This window comes from Amblyomma mixtum, chromosome 5, assembly GCF_055824585.1.
Source record: "Amblyomma mixtum isolate Tamu chromosome 5, ASM5582458v1, whole genome shotgun sequence".
Taxonomy (NCBI): domain Eukaryota; kingdom Metazoa; phylum Arthropoda; class Arachnida; order Ixodida; family Ixodidae; genus Amblyomma; species Amblyomma mixtum.
The window spans coordinates 196,780,448-196,804,859 of NC_143016.1; the positions used below are offsets into that span (position 1 = coordinate 196,780,448).

A 24,412-nucleotide genomic window follows, 5' to 3' on the forward strand; every position below is an offset into this window, starting at 1 on the left:
GTTATCCTGAAACAATTTCACGATGTCTATTACCCTGCGTACGAAGCTGTCACAGTTGTCGAGGATGATCAAGTAGTCATCAACGTAATGAAAGGCCTTTCGAAACAGGTCAGCTGAATTCAGCTCTGTCTTCTTGTTAATAAAGCCTAAGAACATGTTACTATGGGCAAGAGATACCCTAGACCTAATGCACACCCCTGCGCGCTGCACGAAGAAACGGTCACCTTAACCAATTACTGTAGACTTCGAATAGAACGACTGAATTTCTAGGAAGGATTCAAGGGCCGCACCGCACCGTTCAATAACCCCTTTTCATCATTGTCACCAGTGATGCATGAATGAACGCATCTCATTAACTCATTGTGCGGCATTGAATAGTACAGGTCCTCCACATCGATGCTAAGGAAATGACACTGCCCAGGGTTTTCATCCAATACGTACTTTACACTTGATACTGTAGTTCTTGAGTTCTTGAGTTTTTGATACTGTATGGGTCACCTATCTTCAGAAATCCTAAATTGGTCTGTAAATACTTTGAGACGGAATCCTGCCACGAGTTCTTCTCCGAAACTATGCAACGGAAAGGCATACCTTCCTTAAGCAGCTTCACGCTGAAGTAGGCTTCCAGATGAGTAGCAGAGGCTGCCTTCACTGAAGACGCTAGACGTAGAAGGTTGTGGCTCTGAAGAAGTGCCACTGCCTGCGTCTGCACTGCTTTCGCTGTGAATTGCACTTCTTTGAAATTCTTGTCAACCGCCCCTCTCGCCTTATCCTTGAACGTGCCGGTAGGCAGGACGACGAACACTCCATCCTTGTCAGCAACCAGCAGCCGCAGATCATGTTCTAGCATATATTCAACCAGGCGTTCGGCGCACCCGCGCTTCTTTTCTTCCTCTTCGGTATTCTCCAGCACCGACAGGCATTCGTCCGCGCATCTAGGACGAAAGCCGGTAGAAACGCGCCCATACACGGTGTTTGAGAAAGCCAGCTTCTCCGCGGGATGAAGAACGGGCTTAAAACCGTAAGGCTCAAGGCCTTTCGTTACGTTGATGACTACTTAACCGTCGTCAACAACTGTGACAGCATCGTACGCAGGGTAATAGACATCGTGAAATTGTTTCAGGATAGCGGAATGGGCCTCAAGTTCATGCTCAAGGTTCCAAGTGGGGGAGAGTTGCAGTTTCTGGACCTTCGATTGATTAAGAACCCGGACCATCTTTGTTGAGGTTACCGTCCGCGTTCCGCGAAAGGAACCATTCAACACCTTCGCCCAGTCCTACCTTGATCATCCGACCATCAGGTCTTTGTGCACCCAGATCCTGCGTCCTCGACACATGTTTTTCCAAGGCAAGACGATGTAAAGGCGCCTCTTACCCCCTCAAAAGACGGCCCGTACAGCATCCTCAACAAGACGACAAAGTCGGCGACTATCTTGCTGGATGGCCGTGAAGAGGTAGTCTCCTTGGATCGCCTCAAACACGCGTACATGGAGGCACCTCCCCAGGAGCTCCCCTGAGATGTTGCCGGTTTAACAGCCGACCTGCCTGCCGCCGAGACATCCTTATCCCTGCCGTGTAGGCGCGTATATTTCGCCGTTCCGTTTGGGCTGGGTAGGCCTTGTAGCGGGCAGTGAAGCTGTAAAGCGGAGGCGATAAGATCGTCGTTCCCAGCCGGCGCAAGAAGAAAATAAAGTTGAACAGCGCGTGCTCGGTGCGCAAGCACGGCATGAGCTGTTCGGTTCTAGAAGCCTGCCAAGCTGGACCTCTTCTTCTGGTGCTCCACTGCGGCCCCATAAAATCTCTACAACAGCAATATACCGGCGAAGGCACCTTGGGTCCTTCCGGACCCGAATACGCCAACGAAAAGGACCCCGACTGGCAAGGCCGACCGGCTCCCTTAGACACCCGTCTGTTTGTTGGTTGACATTTCGACTCCTGACCTATGCCTGACGCAAGTTACGACTAGCAGTTCGGTTGTAGATCGCGCCCAGATTCGAGCGCGATCAGTATGGCACTTCTCCGGCAATTTGGGGGCCCACAGCCTTTGCGCAAAAAACACCTCACCTGGCAAGATATTGCGTCGTCTCTGGGTGGATATATATAAGGCAAGCCACGTATGGCACTTGTCGGAGCACTTCTCGTTTGCTGCGTCATTTTCGTCAGCATTTTCTATGTGCAGGTATCCTTGCCGTTCCCGCTCCATCGCGTGAGCTTGGAATCTCATAAACCTCTCGATTGATGGTTACTGCGCGTCTTTCCATGAATTGGCTCTTAATGTTCATCGCTTAGCCTGGTCATTAATTTGTTCTGCAGTTGACTGCATTAACCAGTCTCTCTCTGTGAAGCCGAGCAGTAGTCCCCTTTTAAGCGAAGTGAATATCTTGTTACGTGACGGCAAGCGATGAAGACGTGACTGCATGACGGATGGCGATGATATGATTTAATGTCTGTCAGCCTAGCACGAGCGCTTCTGCCCATGCCACTGCCCGCTTTGTCGTCTTCTAGTCCGTCACATTACTCCGGGCCACAGAGCGATCGTCACGATCGCGCGAACTAGAAGAATGCCACAGACGATGACAAGCAGGACGCGATGATGGGCGTGGCAAAACACATGAACAGAAAAGAGAAGGGCTTGCCGTCATGATGAAAGAGATGCTGCGCGGGTGAAGCCAGGTCCACGAAGACTGAGGAGCCACCGGTTTCTGGAAGTCAACGTCGAGGCCCAACGGCAGGGGCTGGGGTTTTTCTCGTGTGAGGGTCGGTGGTCAGTGGGGTCACAGGGCAGTTGCGGCGGTCGTTGTGTCGTCGTTTCTTCTGGTCGCGGCTTGGGGCGGGGCGGTGAGGAGCGGCGGCGTCGGGGCATACCTGGCAGGCTGGGGAAGTGCCGGGAGGTGCGAAGCCGCGAGCACTTCACAGAAGACCTCGATGGACAGCAGGCTCCCGCATGTTACGTGGCGGCAAGCGATGAAGACAGGACTGCATGACCGATGGCGATGATGTGATTTAATGTCTGTCAGCCTAGCACGAGCGCTCCTGCCCATGATACTGCTCGCTTCGTCGTCTTCTATTCCGTCGCAATATCTTTAATGTGTTAAATGTATATTCTTAGTCTATTCTTAATGTATCTAAAGTATTTAATGTATATTTTAGTATATTTTAATGTATTTAACATGCAGAAAACCAAAGTAATATTCAACAGTCTAGCAAGAGAACAGCAGTTCGTAATTGATGGCGCGGTGCTGGAAGTAGTAAGAGAATATGTCTACTTAGGGCAGGTAGTAATAGATAGTCTGGATCATGAGAGGGAAATAACTAAGAGAATAAGAATGGGGTGGAGCGCATATGGCAGGTTCTCTCAGATCATGAATGGCAGTTTACGAATATCCCTCAAGAGAAAAGTATACAACCGCTGTATCTTACCTCTACTCAACCACGGGGCAGAAGCGTGGAGGCTAACAAAGAGGGTTCAGCTTAAGTTAAGGAAAAGGCGGCAATCTATGCAAAAAAATGATAGGTGTAACGTTAAGAGGTCGCAAGCGGGCGGAGTGGCTGATGGAACAAACGCTGGTTAATGACAGCCTAGTCGAAATCAAGAGGAAGAAATTTTCTTGGGCAGGGCATGTAATGCGAAGGCAAGATAACCACTGGTCCATAAGCGTAACTGAAAAGATTCCAAGAGAAGTCAAGCGTAGCAGTTGGCGTCACAAAGCTAGGTGGGCGGATGAGATTATGAAATTTGCGGGAATACGGTGGCTGGCGAAGAACAGGGTTGATTGGAAAAACGTGGGAGAGGCCTTTGCTCTCCAATGGGCGTGGTCAGGTTGATGTTGATGATAATGAAATATACTAAGCGGGCAAAATGCATTTCTCACGTATTTTTAAGAAAGTTCAAAATATTAATCCTAATATACTTAGGAGGCATTCGTATTGCAGTTTAAGCATAGGGACAGAAAAATTGGAAATAAATGTGAAATTAATGCAATATGTTCGAAATGTATTTTTAGCAGATCCTTTTTTTCGTTAAGGGAATGATTAACAATAATTATAGTTTAGCAGTTCTCAACACGATCATAGCGACAGACTACCAGACCCACTACGCCGAGGCAAGAACCCTACCAAACGGAACAGCAGCAGAAGTCGCCAAATTTTGGTGCAGGGCATTCTTCTTACATCGGCGATACCGATGTGCTCATCACGGACAGAGGAACAGCATTCACGGTGGAAATGACGCAGGCCATCCTGCGTTACAGCCAAACCAGCGACCGGAGGACAACTGCCTACCATTCGTAGAACAACGGACTGACCGAGCGCCCGAACAATACCATCGCTGATATGCTCGCCATGTACCCCGATGCTCAACACAAGACCTGGGATGTCATCCTGCCTTACATTGTCATCGCCTGCAAGGCCGTAACGCAGGATACCTCCCAGAGACGCCTTTTAGGCTCGTCCATGGCAGGGAGGCCACGCCCACGCTAGACGCTATGCTGCCCAATGTTGCCGAAGATAACGTTTTGACAGCCGGGGTTCTGGCAGAGAACAAACCCTGACTATTTTGTGCTCTTCACGCAGCTCCGTTTCACCTTTCATGAAGCTGTCCACTGCGGAACTCACGTGTGACGGTCACAGTGACACAGCACCAAGAAAAGACATTCTTCTTTCACCGATAATCAAATAAGCCGACAGCGCCACCGACGTTGAACGTTCCCTCCCTCCCCCCAGAACGGGTACATGAGGATCGAAACCGGACAGGATCGGCCGTTTGGCCGCCGGGGTTGCGGCAGTGAACAAGCCCTGACTACTCCGTGCTCTTCACGCAGGTTAGTTAGATTCATTGATTTCTCTGCGTACTTTTTCTGCCGCAACCACTGCTACCGATACTAGTACTTTCACTCTCACAATGCCCACAAATGCGGAAATTGCAAACGATGTTGAAGAAAGATGTTGAAAAGAAGTGTCCGAATTGCGATGCAGCCCCGCTATGTTCAATGAACTCTACGAGGAAATGAAAAACAAGCAAGCAAAAGAGTTCCTTCCAGTCAGGGTGAGAGCTGCGTCGTAATCCTGGAAGAAATTGGCTCCAAAATAGGTTGTCCAGTTTCTTGCATTGACATTCAAGTTGCGCATCGAGTTCCTGCGAAAAGGAGGCCAATATCATAGCACGCTTTTTTCCCCGCGTCAAGAAGGTAGAATTTATTTCCGAAGCAAGAAAAGCACGCGTCACCATGAGCTCTATCGGATTTACATTCCATGCTAACGATGACAAGCTCATCTACGTGAAAGATTAACCAAACCCCAGAGAACAAACGTCCTCTTGGCAAAGCAATGGCTCTGAAAAAAGAAAAAACTGGGAGTTTGTGCGGATAGACAAAGGCTGTATCAAGGCAAGGGAGACTAAAGATAGCGACGTCTACCGTATCTCTGGAGTTGATGATCTCTCAGTCCTCACGTAAACGGAGCACCACATATCAATAATCACCATGCACTTCTCACTAAATCGCCTTAAAAGCCTCCTCCGTAATTCCGCTGATACCCATAAGTCTATTATCCATTTTAATTTCCGCAGTTTACGAAGGCATTACAATGACTTAGTAAACTTTTTAACGCTCGTTGACCGCGCCTTTTAAATCATTTGTTTTCTGAGACATGGCTGTCATCCGACGATGATAGGCAATTTGCTCTTCCTGGCTATCAATATGATTACTTTCGCAGGTCAACTGGTCGACACGGATGATCTGCTATCTTGATTTCTCATGCTATATCGTACAAGCGCCGTCGCGACATCACGTTTCAAAGGGAAAAGTGCGAATCAGTGTGGTTAGAATTGGCCAAATCCATTTTTGCTTCGCACAGAAACACTGTCGTTGGTAGTATCTATCGCTCACCTTCCGCATCTTACGGGCACTTTTGCCATGAACGAGATGTCATCCTACAAATCCTGAATTGCGAAAACAAGAACCGTGTAATCGTAGGTGACATTAATACACATTTCTGACAGCTCTTGTTCTGTATACGCAAACTGCTTGCTCGGGCACGGTTTGGAGTCACTATTAGCGTGACCAACGCGCATTGCTCATCGAGGCTCTAGCAGCCTCATTGGCCATATATTATCTAATGTTATTACGCCTTAAATCAGAGAAGTCATCAACTTTGATATCACATACCATTATCCCACTTTCCTGTTAATTGATTGCCGTAATAGCACGCCCCCTAGAAAACGCTATAAGCAAACAGTTTATAGAAACCGGTTTGTTGCGACAGTACTGAGAATAACTAAGATAGCATACTACAAGAAACATCCGCCAATAAAGCGTTCAGTAAATTGTCTGCGAAGCTCAAAGAAATAATTAGCTCATGCACATCAGTAACTCCCATCACTCATTGGTATTCAGTTCCCCGGAACCAATGGATAACCAAAACATTTCTAAGCTGTATAAATAAAAAAGTAACCTTCTCAAACAGGTTAGAACGCAGCCACTTAACGTGCATCTAAAACAGCGCTTTCAAAAATACTCGTATACTCTCTCCGCTGCACTTAAAAGCTCCAAACAAGATCACTACCAAAATGAAATACTTAGAAATGGTAATGGCACTCGTAAGAATTGGGTAACAATTAAGGAATTCCTGAATACAGCTGAAAACAAAACGAGCATAATGAAAGTCTCTGATGGTGATTTAATTTAAGTGATCAAACCGACCTTCCTAATGCTTTTAATTCCTTCTTCTCGCGCCGCGGTTCCCCGCCTCCAAGTAGTTACTGTGGCCCTCGTCGATACCATCCCTCTTTTTTACTTGCGCCCTACTTCCCCAGACGAAGTCTTTCAAATAATTTCTACCCTAAAAATACCGCTCATGGGATCGATGAAATTCCTTCTTTTAAAGTAAAGCTGGTGGGTCGTGACTGTCTAATGTTCTTAGTCATATTATTAATTTAGTATTTAGGGCTGGTGTTTTTCCCACTTAAGTTAAAAAAGTAAGGTGACACCGATATTCAAGAAAGCCGACAAAGAATGCCCAAGTAATTACCGTCCAATAACTATATTGCCTTTCTTTAGTAAAATAATAGAAAAAATAATTGTTAATCCCATAATGAACTACCTCTTTAAATTCAAAATGTTAGGAGATAAGCAATTTGGATTCCACCCTAATAACTCCACAGAAATAAAATGAATCGAATTCACAGAGAGTAGTAAACAATATTTTGATAAGGGGTTTTTTGCCGGTGCTGTTTTCTTAGATTTCACCAAAGCATTTGACACAATTAACAACACTATACTTTACACTAAATTAGAATCTCTGGGCACCTGTGGGCCTCCTTTAGCTCTTTTACGCAGTTATCTCACTAACTGTATACAAGGTGTCTAGCTACAACAAACACTGTCTTACCCTTTAACTATTAATTCAAAAGTGCCACAAGGTTCCTTCACATGCCACAAAGTTCCATCGACTTCTTTTTCTCAATTTCATCAATGGCTTACCTTTGTTCTTAACTAACACAAGGTGTATACTTTACGCGGATGACACGACGTCACTCACTCAGGATAGCAATTTCACACGCCTAATAAACAAATTAAACATGGACTTACAGAATATTGTCACGACCAGAGGGGCATAACTTGACCAGCGAAAGAACGAGACACGAGGAGAAGAAGAACACAGGACAACGCTGTTCTTCTTCTCCTCGTGTCTCGTTCTTTCGCTGGTGAAGTTATGTCTGATGTACACCAACTAGCCCACATGGCTACGTTGTTAGCAGACGGGACGTGAAGGCAGGCGTCGGGACGAACCCAAGCCTACTTTTAATTGCAGAGACAGGTTCCAGGACCCAGAACAGAACAAGCGCGCCTTTAGAGCCCACCACCGCTTCGTCGTCGTTTTCGACTGAGCGCGGAGGCCACGCGGCGCGTGACATTATTCCACCCGCGAAAGCAAACATTGTCTCGATGTGGAACGGAATATGTACAGTGAGAGGAGGAGGAGCAAAAATAAGAATAAGCGTAAGGTGAACTATACCATTCGCGCCAGTTGAGATGCGGGGAGAGCCAAGTTTGCAAATGGGGTAAGAGGATAAAGGTACTAAACACAGCGGGGACACAGCGCTTAGTCACACGAAAAGTACGGCTTTCAGCACACTACATGCACGATTTCAGGCCGTTGACGCTGAGGGCCGACGACCAAAGGTTACGTGGGGCATAACTTCGTAGTTGACGCTGTTCAGGAGGCGCAGGAGTCTGTACAGGCCAAAATACCTATTTATAAGCTTTTCGCACAACCCCTTGCGGCGCACGGGTGTCCATACCCACACCAGGTCACCCGGCTCGTAGCGCACATTCCTGTGCCGAATGTTATAGTGTCGGGGATCGGCAGATTTCTGGTCCTTGATGTGCAAGCGGGCCAGCTGACGGGCCTGCTCTGGTTGCTCCACAAAGGGGCCTGCTTCAGGGGGCAAAGCTCCGGGTCGCCATACGGGAGCATGGCGACTAACATCATGCCATACACGAGACGGAACGGGGTAAACTGGGTGGTTTCCTGCGTCGAGGTATTACTTGCAAAGGTGACGTACGGCAAGACCTCATCTCAGGTTTTGTGTTCAGCGTCGACGCACATCGAGGTCATGTCCGCCAGTGTTTTGTTGAGCCGTTCCGTTAGACCATTGGTTTGGAGATGATATGCTGTTGGTCGGTGAGCAGTATGGCTAAGCGTTAAGATGTCACATAGGAGCCGGGCTCTAAACGCCTTGCCTCAGTCAGTAATGATGACCGATAGGGCGCCGTGTCTAAGCACGATGTCGTGCATAAAGAAGTGGGCAACTTCAACGGAAGTACCTCGCTCAAGGGCCTTCGTTTCAGCGTAGTGGGTCAAGTAGTCTGTGGCGACTACAATCCACTTGTGGCCGGTCGACGAGAGAGGAAACGGCCCCAGAAGGTCCATGCCGACTTTGTCGAATGGTATTTGTGGCGGCTCGATGCACTGAAGCAGTCCGGGAGGCTTGAGCGCGGGTTTTTTCCGGCGCTGGCATTGCCGGCATGTCCGGACATAATGCTTTACACTTTAAGTGAGGTGAGGCCAGTAATAGTTCTGCCAGATTCGGGATAAAGTGCCTGTAACACCAAGATGGCCAGAAGTCGGTTCATCATGGCAGGCAAGGAGGACCTCATCCCGTAGATCAGACGGTATGACTAGCAGGTAAGTTGGCGGACTGGACGTTGAGTTCTTTTTATAAAGCACCCCTCTCCGCAGGCAGAACGATGATAGTCCACGAGAGCGCCCACCTTCGAGATGTTCGATGAGCAGACGCAGCTCGGCGTCGGCACGCTGTCTGGAGACGAGCTCAGACGTGCTGACCGTTCCAAGGAAGCTATCATCGGCGGCGGTGTCTTGTGGAGGAGGGTCGACGGGAGCGCGTGACAAGGTATCAGCGTCGGTGTGTTTTTGGCCTGACTTGTAGGTGACGGTGAAATCGAATTCCTGCAAGCGTAATGCCCAACGTACTAGGCGGCCGCAGGGGTTCTTTAAATTTTTCAGCAAGCACAGCGAGTGGTGGTCGGTGACGATACAAAGCGGTCTGCCAAACAGGTATGGGCGGAACTTAGCGGCGGCCCAGACTGCTGCCAAACATTATTTTTCGGTGTTGGAGCAGTTCAACTCAGCGTGCGACAGTGCGCGGCTGGCGTAGGTAATTAGTTAATTGAAAGACTAGCGCATAAAACTGGGACAAAGACAGAGAAAGAGACAGGACGAGCGCTAAACATCAACAAATAAAGTGCCAGAGGGCTCAGGCGCACGGCCACACCGTACGTGCACCAGATTTCGCACCGGCTGAGGAAAGTTGGAGGGAAGTGCGGTGTGGACGTCATGTTCACCGCCCCCGAAAAGCTGGTGCGCATGTGCAAAGCCGTCAATGAGAAGAGCAAACCGGTATGCACCATTAACCACGAGTGCAAGCTCGTTCCGTGGGCTGCTAGCATTGTATACCGCATACCCCTCTCCTGCGGTAGATGCTACGTGGGACAGTCTGGACGCTGCCTAAATGAACGGCTACGGGAGCATCGCACGCTGGTGGTTTCATTGGCGGGGGGCAGCCATTTCGCTACGCATTGTAAGCGGTGCGGGTGCGTGCCGGCGTTTGATGCCACGTGTGTGCTTGGTAGGGGAGGCACAAGGTTAGGTCGTGAGATTTGTGAGGCTTATCACATCAACAGGGAAGGTGACAAGTGTGTCAGCACGACGTCACTTGCCCTGAACAGGAAAGAAACCATGTATCTTCGAAACAGTTTGCCACTTCTTGATTAGTTTGAACTATTTGTAACCCAGTGTGCGCATGTGCCACTGAAGTGTTTTAAGTACCTGTTTTTTTGTAGTAAACCTTCAGTTGATGTTTAGCGCTCGTCCTGTCTCTTTCTCTGTCTGTGTCCCAGTTTTATGCGCTAGTCTTTTAATTAACTATGACACACCAACTAGCCCAGCTTTCCGCTTTGGTAGGTAATTACTTTGTGGAGACCGTTTTGCCGCTGAACTAGAACGGCGCCAAGACCGACGTTGCTAGCATCCTTGTGCACCTCCGTGTCGGCATCTTCGTCGAAATGTGCCAGGATGGGCAGCGATTCGAGTCGGCGTCGTAACTCATCGAAGGCAGTCTGCTGTTCGTTGCCCCAGGAAAATGACGCGTAATAACGGGTTAGGAGCGTCAGAGGGCTGGCGAGCTGGGCGAAGTTTCTAATGAAGCGACGATAGTAGGAGCACAGGCCCTGAAATCGTCGGACTCCTTTTTTTGTGGGCGGTTACCGGAAAGGCAGCAACGGCAGCAAGTTGCTCTGGGTCAGCTCGAATTCCGTCAGCACTAATGACGTGCCCGAGAAACTTCAAGTTGGTGAATCCAAAGTGACATTTTTCTGGTTAAGGGGATAGGTTGGCGGATCGAACGGCTCCGGGGACAGTTCTGAGGCGGTGCAGATGTTCCGTGAACGTTGCGGAAAAAATGATTACATCATCAAGATAAACACGACAGTTCTACCATTTCAGACCTGTGAGGACGGTGTCTATCATACCATGGAACGTGGCAGGAGCACAGCAGAGCCCGAATGGGAGGACGCGAAATTCGTACAGCCCGTCCGGTGTTATGAAGGCGGTTTTCTCACGGTCCCTCTCATCAACTTCTATCTGCCAATAACCACTCCTGAGGTTGACCGAAGAGAAGTACTTGGCTTGACGAAGTCGGTCGAGGGAATCGTCGATACGCGGCAGCGGATACACGTCTTTCTTGGTCACACTGTTAAGCTTCCTGTAGTCGACGCAGAATCGCAGTGTTCCATCTTTTTCACGAGGACGACAGGAGACGACCACGGACTGCTTGACGATTGGAAGACACCGTCTGTGAGCATCTATTTGACCTGTGTTTGGATAGCATCTCGCTCCCGAGGGGACACACGTTAGGGCTGCGGATGGATTGCTCGGGCTCCTTGATGCGTGATAATGCGGTGTTTAACTATCGACGTTTGTCGCACGTTAGAAGTCGACGTAAAACACGCACCAAACTCCCGCAAGAGGTCCTGAAGTTGCCTCTTTTCAGCGGGTGGAAGGCCTGGATTTATGTCGACGTTGTTCACCGCTTTGGTGTCAGCTCTTGGTGTGCCCTCCTCGCAAGCAAAGCATTCGGCCACTTCCTGAACATGGTCGACGTAAGCGATGGCTGTGCCACGGAGCAGGTGTCGATGCTCATTGCAGAAGTTGGTAACAAGGACCTTTGTCCAACCGTCATTAAGGCATCCCATGCCCCGTGCCACCGCAACCCCTTTAGTGAGTACGAAGGAGACATTAAACTCGACAACCTGGAGTCCCCGATGTGGCTCGCCATAAGTACCTCTAGTGAGAATGCTGGCACGTGGTGGCACCGTAACGTTATCGTCGGCGACTCGCAGGGCGGACTGAGAACCCTGGTGCGCAGGTTCTACTGTGGCCATTGCGGTAGAAAACGTCACCAAGCTATTCGGGAGGTTTATGATAACACCGTGATCCCGAAGAAAGTCGATGCCAGGGATGACATCGCGAGAACATTCGCACAGAACGAGAAAAGGGGCGACAAATGTGCAGTCTCGAACCGTAACCCGGGGCGCACACATAGCCAGCGGTGCGACAACATGTCCGCCGGCCGTACGTATGTCGGGACCTTCCCAGTGTGTCGTCACTTTTTTCAGGGCCGTCGCAAGCCGTCCGCTAAGGATAGAGTAATCTGCGCCCGTATCGACCAACACGCTGACCTCCTCCGTGTCGACTAGAACAGGGATATCCAAGGAGACCCTGCCTTCAGTGCGGCCCGTCGATAGCTGTTGTGGATGACTCAGTCGGTGCGGCGGCGGAAGCTGGTCGGCCACTGGGGTTGCATCGTCGGCGCGATTCAAGCGGCGCGTTGGAGGAACCTCTTCGGCGATGTGGAGTTCGACGTCGGGGCGATCGGGTCGGTGCGGCGGGCGAAAGCTGGTTGGCGATTGGGCTTGCGGCATCGCGGCAATTCGGAAGGCGCGTCGGGGAAAACTGTTTGGCGATGCGGCTTGCGACGTCGGGGCGATTCGGTTGGTGCAGCGGCGGAAGCTTTGCGGCGGATCGCCGTTCGGCGTCCTCGCCTCCAAAGGCCGCCGGAGCTAGTTATCCCGACGATGTCTCGTGGAACCCCGTTGTCCTGAGGCGAAACGGGACCCAGAAGGCCAAGACCGGCGTGGAGAAGGCGAACGCGACTCGCGGCGCGGAGGAGGCGGGGAACTACGCTGGTGGGTGGCATACTCGGCGATGTCCCAAGGGCGCTCTCCAGATCGTGGACGGGGACTGTCGATAGAAAATTCGCGTAGTCCCATTTCGCGATAGGGGCACCGCCGGTAGAAATGACCGGCCTCACCACAGTGGTAGCAGAGCGGGCGTTGATCCGGAGTGCGCCAGAAGTCAGTCTTCCACGGTGCCTGGCGCCGATCCGCCCAGTAAGGAGTCGGCTGAGCAGAGTCCACCGCGACCACTGAAGGGGTGCAAGGCGAAGGTCCAGGAGATGGGGCCGCTCGGCGCTCGACGTCCGCGTAGGTGACTGGCTGGACAGGAGTCGGGTACAGCGCGGGATCGTATGGGGTCGGTTGCGATGCCGGCACAACTGCAGCGTCTTGTACCCTGAGTGCCTGCCGGACTTCCTCGCGGATGACGCTCGTGACGGAATCGACGCGAGGGGCAAAGGTTGCTTGAAGGTGCTGTAGCTCCTCGCGGACCACGGAAGGGATGAGTTCCCGAGGGGAGTCCGGATTCGTTCTGGGATCATGGTCGAACCGGTCCAACGTTGCCAGCGTCGACGCTGGACGCAGTTGCCGGGCGTACTGATTGGATCTCTGCTGCAGCAATTTCTCTATGTGCACGGCGTCGGCCAGAAACTCCGCGACGGTGGTGGACAGGTTGCGCACGAGGCCGGGACAGAGCTAGTCTTTTACGCCGCGCATCAGGTGCCGCAGCGTTTTTTCTTCAGGCATGGCCGGATCGGGGCGATGGCAGAGACGCGTCACATCCTCGACGTACATGGCAACAGCCTCATTGGGAAGCTAAATTCGAGAGGACAGGGTACGCTCCGCGATCTCCCGGCGGTCGCTGTTGGCGTACGTGGTCAGGAGCTGACGTCGAAAGTCCGGCCACGTAGAGAAAGTAGCCTCACTGTTCGGGAACCACGTGCGTGCAGTCTTCAAGGCTGAAGTACACGTTACGCAGCTTGGTAGCATCGTCCCAGCAGTTAAAGGTCGCGACTCGTTCGTGGTGAGCCAAGCAGTCCTCGGCATCTTCGAACAGGTCACTGTGAAAGGGCTTCAGGGTTCGTGGGGTCTGAAGGGTGAGATATGCGAGGCTGGCAGTAGAGACAGTCGTAGGCAGGGCGGGCTTCGGCGTCGCCATGAGAGGAGTGGTAGTCGAGGGCGCGCCGACAAAAGGGAGGGCCTCGGGGGACAGGCCTCGGATCCTCTGGCTGGCACGATGGGCAGGGGTGGTCACAAGAGGCGGGCGCGTCGAGTCGTCCGCAGGAGCAGGGAGCATCGGTCGCACCTCCACCCGTGTCACGACCAGAGGAGCCGTGAAGGTAGGCGTCGGGAAGAACCCAAGACTGAGAGCCTTCTTTTAAGTGCCAGGTTCCAGGACACAGAACAGAGCCAGCGCGCCTCGAGAGCCCACCGGCGCTTCGTCGTCGTTTTCAACTCAGCGCGGAGGCCGCGCGGCGCGTTACGCGCGTGACCATGTTGTTTTATAGTGTGAAAATAACTTGCTACAACGTAATCCTACAAAAACCGCTTTTATGATATATATATATATATATATATATATATATATATATATATATATATATATATATATATATGATATATATTCCAAAAAATTGCCATCACCCCATCAACGTGCAATACATGGTTCATTTCACAAGTAAAGCGATGCATCAATGAAAAGAAGCGTTTATACTCTAGAGCAAACAGACTGCCTCGAATGGTGATTGGGAGCGTTACAGGCAGCATGCAGCAGCATGCAAGAAAGAAATTGAAGCAGGTAAAGACAAATTTTTAATCATGATATATCGGCTTTATTAAAAAATAATACCAAGAAATTTTGGAAAGTAATAAATCCCAAGTCTTCAGCTACAAATTTTTCAATTATAAATGATGACGAACACCTTTCACCATCAGAGGCAGCAACAGAATTTAATGCATTTTTTAGTTCCGTATTTACTGAAGAGATGCTAATCCCCCCTGATCTTAACTTCACTTCTGTCAGTGCTTCCATGAATAATCTTATCATTACTTCTGAAGGGATAGAAAAAGCTATTGACAGACTAAAACTAACTCGTCACCTGGTCCAGACCGTATAAGTCCGAAACTGCTAAAATTTGCAAAACCTATTGTATCTCATATTTTTACTGCCTTGTTCAAGCAATCTTTTGACACCGGATGCGTACGTGACTCGTAGAAACTTGCTCGTGTTACTCCTATATTTAAATCCGGTGACCAATCCATGCTAACAAATTACAAACCTATCTCGTTAACCAGTATTCCTTGCAAACTGTTGGAGCATATCATATCATCTGCCATAATGCAATACTTAACCGAGCACAACTTCTTTTCCCCAAATCAGCATGGTTTCCTACATGGTCGTTCGTGTGAGACGCAGTTGTTTGAATTAATAACCGACCTTCATCATGCCGTGCACTCTACATTAAGGATTGACGCTATATTTATTGATTTCGCGAAAGCAGTTGATAAGGTACCCCATTATTGTTTATTACTGAAGCTAAATTCTCTCAACATTAACAAGCATATTATTACCTGGATTACTAACTTCCTTACTAATCGTTATCAATATGCTTGTGTAAATGGGTGTTGTTCTTCCCCAACCGTGGTAAAATCTGGCGTTCCGCAAAGCTCGGTGCCTGGACCAATTTTGTTCTTGATCTACATTAATGATAGTGAATTTATCACCTCTACTACTAGATTATTTGCTGAGGACTGCGTTTTATATAGACATATTATCAACCCTGACAACACCAACTCTTTTCAAGAAGACCTCGACAGAATCACCACTTGGTGTTAACAGTGGCAAATGCAAATTAACATCTTTAAAACAAATACTACAACATTCACCAGCAATAATCAGCTTCAAATTCACTGTTATTCCATGAATAATGTCCCATTCCCATTGAGAATGTCTGCACAGTCAAATACCTTGGTGTTCATCTTTCGTCTGATCTAACATGGAATAACCATATCGATGCAATTGTCAGTCATCTGAAACACTTGGTTTCATCAGACGTCACTTGCATCAAGCTGATCCTGCCACCAAACTTTTAGCTTACACTACACTCGTCCGCTCAAAAATGGAATACGCATCCTTAATCTGAAACCCACATCAAATGTACTTAATTCACAAACTGTAGTCGATACAAAATAAAGCAGCGAGATTTATAACTGAGGACTATTCACGTCATTCCAGCATAACGGCAATCAAAGCGTCGCTAAAGCTATCATCACTTGAAAAGAGAAGAATACTAGCACTATTATCGCACTTTCACAGATTGAGTCAGAGTTCATCTTCTTTAAGGAACGAAACAGCGCAACTAAAACGAAGGACCAAGAAAAAGAGAGACACGAACACGCGCTGACTTACAACTGACTGTTTTAATCGGAAAATCACATATAAATATAAACCACATATCTCTAATCGCGGCGTCACAGGCTCACGTCGTCATCGCAAACCACTAACATGAAAAGAAAGGAAAAACCATTGGCGAAAGGTAAGCACCTACAGGCTCCCACGCTTTTCCAACAGATATATCTCGCGCTTAGACAAGGCTATCGAAGTGCTGCTCACACATGAGTCACCATCTTCTTTCGCTTCAGAGTATATTACACCCGCCCACCGTATCTTTCCGCGCTTAGATCATGCTCTCAAAATCGAATCCGTGTTTGCAAGCACCCACGTCTTTAGTCATTCACCATTGCTTCTTGCCGTCCATCATTGGAACAAGTCACCACATGACATTGTCTTCACCTCAAGTCATGACGCCTTTGTGAAAAAACTAAAGTGTTTTTTACAACTAAATTCGGATTAGGAAGCCTCTAATCCTGAGTCCTATCAACTTTGAATTTCATGTACTTTTTCCCCCCGATTTTGCCTGTGGTTTTGTATTTGTGTTGCCTGTACAATTGTGTGGAATATTGTTTATTTCTAACTGTACAACCCCCCCCCCCCCCCCTATGTAATGCCCGAAAAGGGCCTTTAGGTTATGTGAATAATAAAAAAACGCAGCGGCGAAAGACTGGCTTTGCAGTTAGACTGAGCGAATTCCACTCGGCCAGCTGTAGCTATCGCGTCACTCCAGGTTTAGCCAGAGCAAAAGCACAGCCAATTTTTGGGGTGCTGGCTTGCGCCCGCAAAGAACTGAATGAATCGGAGGCGGCGTAGGAAGAAGCGTGCACGGCGGTCGTCAGACCGAATGTCCGTCGCTCTCGGTCGCGCTAAATTTAAAGCTGATAGCGAACATTCGAGGTAAAGCATGTAAAGCTACTCGAACATTCTGGAACAGCGTAGACTAGGCTCCGCGTGGATAAGATCAATCGAGATAAATCTGGTCGCGTCTTGAATCATTAACAAAAGGATAAAGTGGTGTTCCGGCAGCTTTGCAGAACGAACGAACAAATATTACAAATATTGGCGGCACTATGCTAAGGCAATGGACTGGTTGCTCAAGGATTAAAGGTTGAAGACAATTAAATACACGTCGTGCTTTTTTATCCAGGAGCGATGTGGTCAATATGCCTTTATAATAGTGGGCCAAAGCAGGTAGTTTTTAAAACGGCTAGGAGCCGAAAGTTGACTACGATACGAAGAAAGCACTCTGCGCAATTCAAGGATATCATGGCCGACCACAAAACCTGTCAACATTGGCTGTGCCCATTGGGCCCAGTGTTCCCAGGGCAGATCAGATAAATTTTTTTGTTATTTAAGCAATTCACAAACATCGATTTCACGTCTTCAGGCTTACTATTCGTTGACAATATTCTACCTCAGTGCTTAAAGAAATTTGTTTCTTATGTCTGGTCTAATCACGGACATAGACATTAAGGAGCCAATCTGTTCATGGAGATCATAAATATAATTTTTCATTATCATAAACTCCCAGGGGCGATTCCTGAACACTTTTCTGCGCATTCTATGAGTTTTTTTCTTTATTCGATGAAAAAGGTCTGAAAATTTATGTTTCAGAGGTTTAACTACTTTCTTCGAAAAAAGAAATAAACAAAGCCGCAACTGACGACCATTTTTGATTTACGATACGCTCGACGGAGGCGCCTTTTCATTTACAAAAAGAATATATAGTTCAAAGTACTGAGGCTCACCTTTTTACCATAGGTCTGCTCATCGATTTCACCAAGAGCCTTTGGCTGCCTCGAACAGATTATTTTGATAGACAAGCTATCAAGGTAAAACAAACGGGACGGTCCGAAAATGTAATCATAAGGTAGAAGATTAGACATATTAGTTTGTCATTATCGCTAGAACAAAAAAGGCGAAGACGACACGAGTACACAAACATGGCGCTAAACTTTAAGGGGTAGCTCTGCGTCCAGCCGGCCGCGAAGTCGAGCTTGCGTGCCGGTTACACGCAGGCGTTTACTCGTACGTGACACGTTTCGCCAACCCGTGGCGAAGAGTCGCAGCCACGGCAGGTTCGGACGAAATAGGCAACGACTGAGCACGGTACGAAGTTTATTGTCCTAACGCAAGGTAAGGCACACTGCGGAAGAATGTTCTATCCGATAAAGTAAAGTTCTCTATCTCACCAAGTCGTCGTCGACCGGCGTTGGGTCGTCTGGAGTTCGGCGGGCAGGAAGGGGTCCGTCAGGGCAGTTCGGCAGGAGGTCCGCGGCAAGAGAAAGCGTTCAACCCCTCGGGCATTCCTCGCTTGGGGAACCGGTTGCGCCCAAGCTAAGGCATTCACCCCTTCCTTACGGGGCCAATGCATTGTCGTGACGTAACGTCATTGTTGGGAACGTGGAGAGCAGCCGGAGTGCCTTGTCTCCGCATTTCCGGCGGCGGGCGCGCTCGTATCGTGATTCCACGCGTTCGCCTCTTGCGCGGGGACGATGAAGGATACCAGTGTATCCCACAATTCGCAACTGATTTTTATTGAGGGTTTGCTTATTAAATTTTGTTTTTGTGTTTGTTTGTTCACGCTCAAGGCTGCAGGAAAGGGTCGTTATCACTTTTGTTCGTGAGCACGGCGGAGGCGTTGGAACCATGCGGCTAACAAATCCGTTCCTGTTTTTTGTCCAGGCCGTGTTTTTCGTGAACGTGGAACCCGCATCACAGGGGGCGTACCACGACAGCACTGGAAATTGGACCGACCATCGTGTTTCCGGCGTGATTTCTTCATCGGAATGCATCGCGAAGACCAAACTGATAGGACTGCGCAACTGGACACCACTACTGCATGCGCATCGCACGCCACCATCGACTACGTCACCAGTCACAGCACATAAAAGAGAAGCTTCTGCCCGGTTCGCGACCAGTGGGCACGGCGGAGGCGTTGGAACCATGCGGCTAACAAATCCGTTCCTGTTTTTTGTCCAGGTAAGAGACAAACAGCCTGTTTACTCTTACCGCAGTGACAATGTGTGCCTACTGCTTCTGCCGTGCCCACGGCCGTTAGTTACGCTCCTTACAGCAATGTATCATTGTTTTGTTGACGTGCTTGCTATGTGTGGTGACGTAGAACCAAACCCAGGTCCTTCGACACAGGAAATGCTGCAAACAATAATGGAAGATCTTAAACAGCTGAAACAAAATACAAGCTCTACTAACACGAGACTGTCTGCTATCGAAAAGAAGCTAGACGATATTTCCTCAACGGTTACTGACTACACCTCTAAAGTAGAATCACTGGAAAAAACTGTCGACAGTCTACTTATGAAAGTAGACGACCTAGAGAATAGAAGCAGGCGGAACAACCTAATTGTGTTTGGCGTTAAGGAAACCGAGGACGAAACGCGCCAAGACCTTGAGAACACGGTCTGCAAGGATGTTCTTCTGGACCGGTTGAAAATTTCGGATGTGGGTATTGAGCGTATCCACAGAATAGGGAAGCCAGCTGAGGACAAATGCAGACCAGTTATCTTTAAGCTAGTTGACGGGAGGGTCAAAGAGAGAATTCTCAAAAGCTGTAGAAATCTGAAAAACACAGGCTATAGTATATCCGAGGACTTCTCCCCTCGCGTTCAGTCAATACGAAAGAAGCTTTGGGAAAGTGCGAAAGAGCAAAGGTTGAAAGAAGAGAAGGTCATGCTCAAGTTTGACAAAATTAAAATAAACGGCAAACTGTATTGATGGGACCACGCCCGCAATGAAAGAGTTCCCTGCGCTCCAAAGTGATGGTCTGTTTCCAAACTCGTGTCCGCACAAAGTAACACACAGAGCTCAGGAGCACTAAGAACACAGCCATCCTTGAATTCCTTTTCCGTGCTTAATATTAATGCTAGAAGCATAGTAAATATATTCGACGAACTAGAAAGCCTCCTCTTCACACACGATCCTGACGCTGCTGTTCTGACAGAAACATGGCTTCATGATGCAATTCCGAATGATGCAGTTATCACATCCGATCAATATGAAATCGTTCGTCGCGACCGCACTTCAAGAGGGGGCGGTGTCGCTATTCTGATAAAGAAAGGCATTGACTATACGCTGATACCGCATCACACCAACACTGAAATGGTTTGGGTTGTTCTCCGTCTTCTCCAGCTTAGTCTTTTAATAGGTGTTATTTATCGACCACCGAATGCTGATACTTCTGTACTGGACAACTTGCACGACTTTTTAAATGAACATACAAAGCGCTATAGCCATGTTATCGTATGCGGCGATTTTAACTTGCCAAACATCAACTGGGATTCTGTGTGCGATCAAAATTTGTGTGCTAACTCGGATGCGTTGCTCACCATTGCTTTCAACTATAACAAACCAGGTTGTTCAGAAACCTACGCGCATTACAGAAAATACCAGTTCTCTTCTTGACCTAGTATTTATATCGGACCCTGTTAGTCAATTGGGCTTTTCGACAGATGTCTTTCCCGGAATATCAGACCATGAAGCGGTGCTCTTTAAAAGCGAATTGCTGCGACCAGTAATTGTTCATCAGGCAGGAAAAGTGTTTCGCGACTTTAACAATGCTCAGGATGAAAGCGTTCTAGACCAGCTTGAACTTACGTATGAATCCTTTGTAAAAAAATACACTGATGGGCGTACAAGTGTGAACGACTTGTGGTTAGAATTCAAAAGTACGGTTCATCAATGTATCAACAAGTACGTGCCGCTTAAACATAAGAAGCTGAAAATGGCGTGTCCCTGGATAACACGCGAGATCATACAGTTAAAACGTCGCGTGAAGCGCTTATCAAGGTCAAGCAATAAAGTTGGTGGTGCTTTGCCGGCTCTTCGGGCTGAACTGCGTTCAAAAATAAAATCTTCAAGGTACCACTTTTTTAATGTCAAGATGCACAATTTTTTAAAAACTGACCCCCAAAAGTTCTGGAGGCATCTGTCACAGAAAAAAGACCCGGTTAACAAAGTTCTCATTAACAACACAGTTGTTACCGACTCCCTCTGCTTAGCGACTGTCTTCAATGAGCATTTTTCTTCTGTATTCCTGAGTAATAGCAACTCAGTCTCCTAATCTCGAACTAGACATTTCAATCTGCCAAACCTAATTATTAACGAGGAGGGTATTGTTCCGGCTCTATTGGAGTTGAACACAAAAAAATCCTCTGGACCAGACGATATCCCTAACGCTTTTCTGTAAAGATATGCTGAGTGGTGCGCTAAATACATTTTCATTATTTTTACTGAAAGTCTCAGGACAGGAGAAATTCCAAACGATTGGAAAACAGCAAAGGTGATACCCATTCACAAATCAGGAGACAAGCTTTGCGTGAAGAATTACAGGCCAATTTCTTTGTTATGTACGTCCAGTAAGGTATTAGAACATTTTATTTTCAAGCACATAAGTTCATTCCTAGAGGGAAGCGGTTTTTTTATTGAAAGCCAGCACGGGTTTCGGCAAGGCTTGTCGACAGTGACGCAGCTTATTCATATTACAAATGAAATTATGATGTCGCTAGACAATAATGGACAGGTAGATTTAATTTTCATTGACTTCGAAAAAGCGTTTGACCGGGTATCGCATGGCAATCTTTTGTTAAAAATAAGGTGGTGGTTAAATAATCTGCAAGTAGTACAATGGTTAGATTCCTACCTTACACAGCGGCATCAGTTTGTTCAGATATCTGAATCTCATTCCACAAAAGCGCCAGTACTTTCAGGAGTTCCCCAGGGCTCAGTCTTTGGGCCGCTTCTCTTCCTTATTTATTTGAACGACCTGTCCTTCAACTCACGCATACGCTGTCGGTTCTTCGCCGACGGCTGTGTTATATACCATAGTATCACATCAGTCGAAGACCAGGCACTCCTAACCAACTACTTAACAGCAGTTTCTAGCTGGTGTTGTACTTGGCAAATGGGTATAAACAGTTCAAAATGCGGAAAAATGACAGTAACACGAAAGAAACAACCGCTCCAATGCACATACAAAATCAATGGCCTTCCGATCAACTCCGTGACTCAGGTGAAATATCTTGGGGTAACCATGACATCCAACCTGAACTGGAGCGTACACATCCAGTCCATTGTCTCAGCAGCGTCCAAAAAACTTCGGTTTTTAAAGCACCGCCTAAAGCATTGCACGAGCAAAACTAAACTGACAACATACACATCACTTGTGCGTCCAGTGCTCGAATACGCCGACGCTGTATGGGATCCGCACACAAAAACGGATATAAAAATTCTTGAAGGCGTCCAGAGGAAAGCACTCCGGTTTATTTACCACGCTTATGGTCGGCAGGTCTCGGTATCTGATTTGCTCAACAGATCTGGGCTTCCCACGCTTGAATCCCGTCGAAAGCAGCACCGACTAAAAATGTTGTTCAATATCATACATAATAAAACAAAACTTAATTTTCAGAGTTACATGCAATACAACACAACATGCCCCACCCGTAACAAACACGAACGTGCTATCTTGATGCCACGATGCCGAACAAAAGCATATTCTTCTTCCTTCTTTCGACGCACCATTTCCGAATGGAACCGACTGCCAAGCGATATCACCAACCTGGTATCTTCAGAATCTTTCTTGTCTGCTGTTTCGGCTCATGTATCGCAGTAGCGCGTCTAGTACACAGTGTATTTCGATTTCCTTGTTTTTATTCTGTTCACTTAGTCTGTTTGACGTCGGATGATTTGCCTGTACTTTTTTGCTTCCCGTTGGTCTTATTGAATTTTGTTCTCGTACTGCAATCGCCCTTTGATGCTGTTATTTGGTTGTTACTACTTTGTAATTTTATTTTTTTTTTCTTTGTGCACTCCTGCTTTGACCGCCAAAGGGCAGTCGGCAGTATTTATGAAATAAATAAATAAATAAATAGCGAGTAATGGATACGGTGCTCGCAGGCTTGAAGTGGCAGATTTGCCTAGCCTACTTAGATGACGTTGTTGTCTTCTCCTCAAGCTTTGAAGATCAACTCAGAAGGCTTCGGATAGTGCTGGAAACGATCAAGTCTTCAGGCCTGACCCTGAAACCACAGAAGTGCCACTTCGCCTACGAGGAGCTGCTGTTCCTTGGTCACGTCGTAAGCAAGGATGGAGTTCGCCCAGACGCCCAGAAGACGGCTGCGATCGCAGAGTTTCCACAGCCTAATGACAAGAAAGCTATACGAAGCTTCCTTGGATTTTGCGCTTATTACCGGCGATTCATCAAGAACTTTTCGCGCATCGCTGAAGCTTTGACCCAACTTACCAAGGCTGACGTGCCTTTTAAATGGGAAAGGCCGCAAGAGGAAGCATTCAACGAGCTGAAGCGCCGCTTACAGTCCCCTCCTGTGCTCGGGCACTTCGATGAAAACGCCGAACCCGAAGTTCATACCGATGCAAGCAATGTGGGCTTAGGAGGGGTCCTCGTTCAGAAAAATGGCAGACAGGAGAAAGTTATTTCGTACGCTAGCCGTTCACTGTCGAGAGCCGAAACCAACTATTCGACGACAGAGAAAGAGTTCCTCGCCATTATTTGGGCCACGTCCAAATTTCGCCCCTACGTATACGGACGACCATTCAAGGTTGTGAGCGATCACCATGCTCTGTGCTGGCTGGCCAATTTGAAAGACCCCTCGGGCCGCCTTGCTCGTTGGAGCCTGCGTCTTCAAGATTTCGACATAACTGTAGTCTACAAATCTGGGCGCAAGCATTCCGACGCAGACTGCTTGTCGCGAGCCCCCGTCGACACAGCACCCGAAGAGAAAGACGACGACGCTTTCTTACGACCGGTAAGCGCAGCAGTTCCGCGCAGCAGCAGCGCTCGGATCCTGAGTTGCTCGGATCCTGAGACCGCATCGCCTCCCCGGGGGTTCAAGCGCCAACTGTCGTCCTTCGTCCTTCACAATAATGTCCTCCTGAAGAAGAACTTCGCGCCCAACAGGACAGTGCATCTTCTTGTCGTGCCCAAAAATCTCAGGCAAGAAATTATGCAGGCATGTCATGATGAGCCGACTGCAGGGCATCTCGGGATTGCTCGCACGTTGCACCGCATCCAGGAGAAGTATTATTGGTCGCGCCTAGCTACCGACGTTTCCCATTACGTGAAAACGTGCCGTGAGTGTCAGCGGCGCAAAACGCCTCCGGCTAGACCAGCCGGACTCCTGAACCCCATACCACCACCAACTAAGCCCTTTCAGCAAATAGGCATGGACCTCCTCGGCCCCTTTCCGACTTCATCATCAGGTAACCAGTGGATCATCGTGGCCACCGACTAC

At 48.2% G+C, this 24,412-nt stretch overlaps 1 protein-coding gene and 1 pseudogene across 2 annotated transcripts in view; one reads left to right on the forward strand and one right to left on the reverse strand.

Moving 5' to 3' along the window:
- The window catches only part of LOC149345365 (longicornsin-like), a 172,789-nt gene that overhangs the window by 127,671 nt on the left and 20,706 nt on the right, over positions 1 to 24,412 (reverse strand). The gene's annotated exons all lie outside the window — the stretch shown is intronic.
- LOC149345366 (uncharacterized) lies at positions 18,785 to 19,925 on the forward strand (annotated as a pseudogene).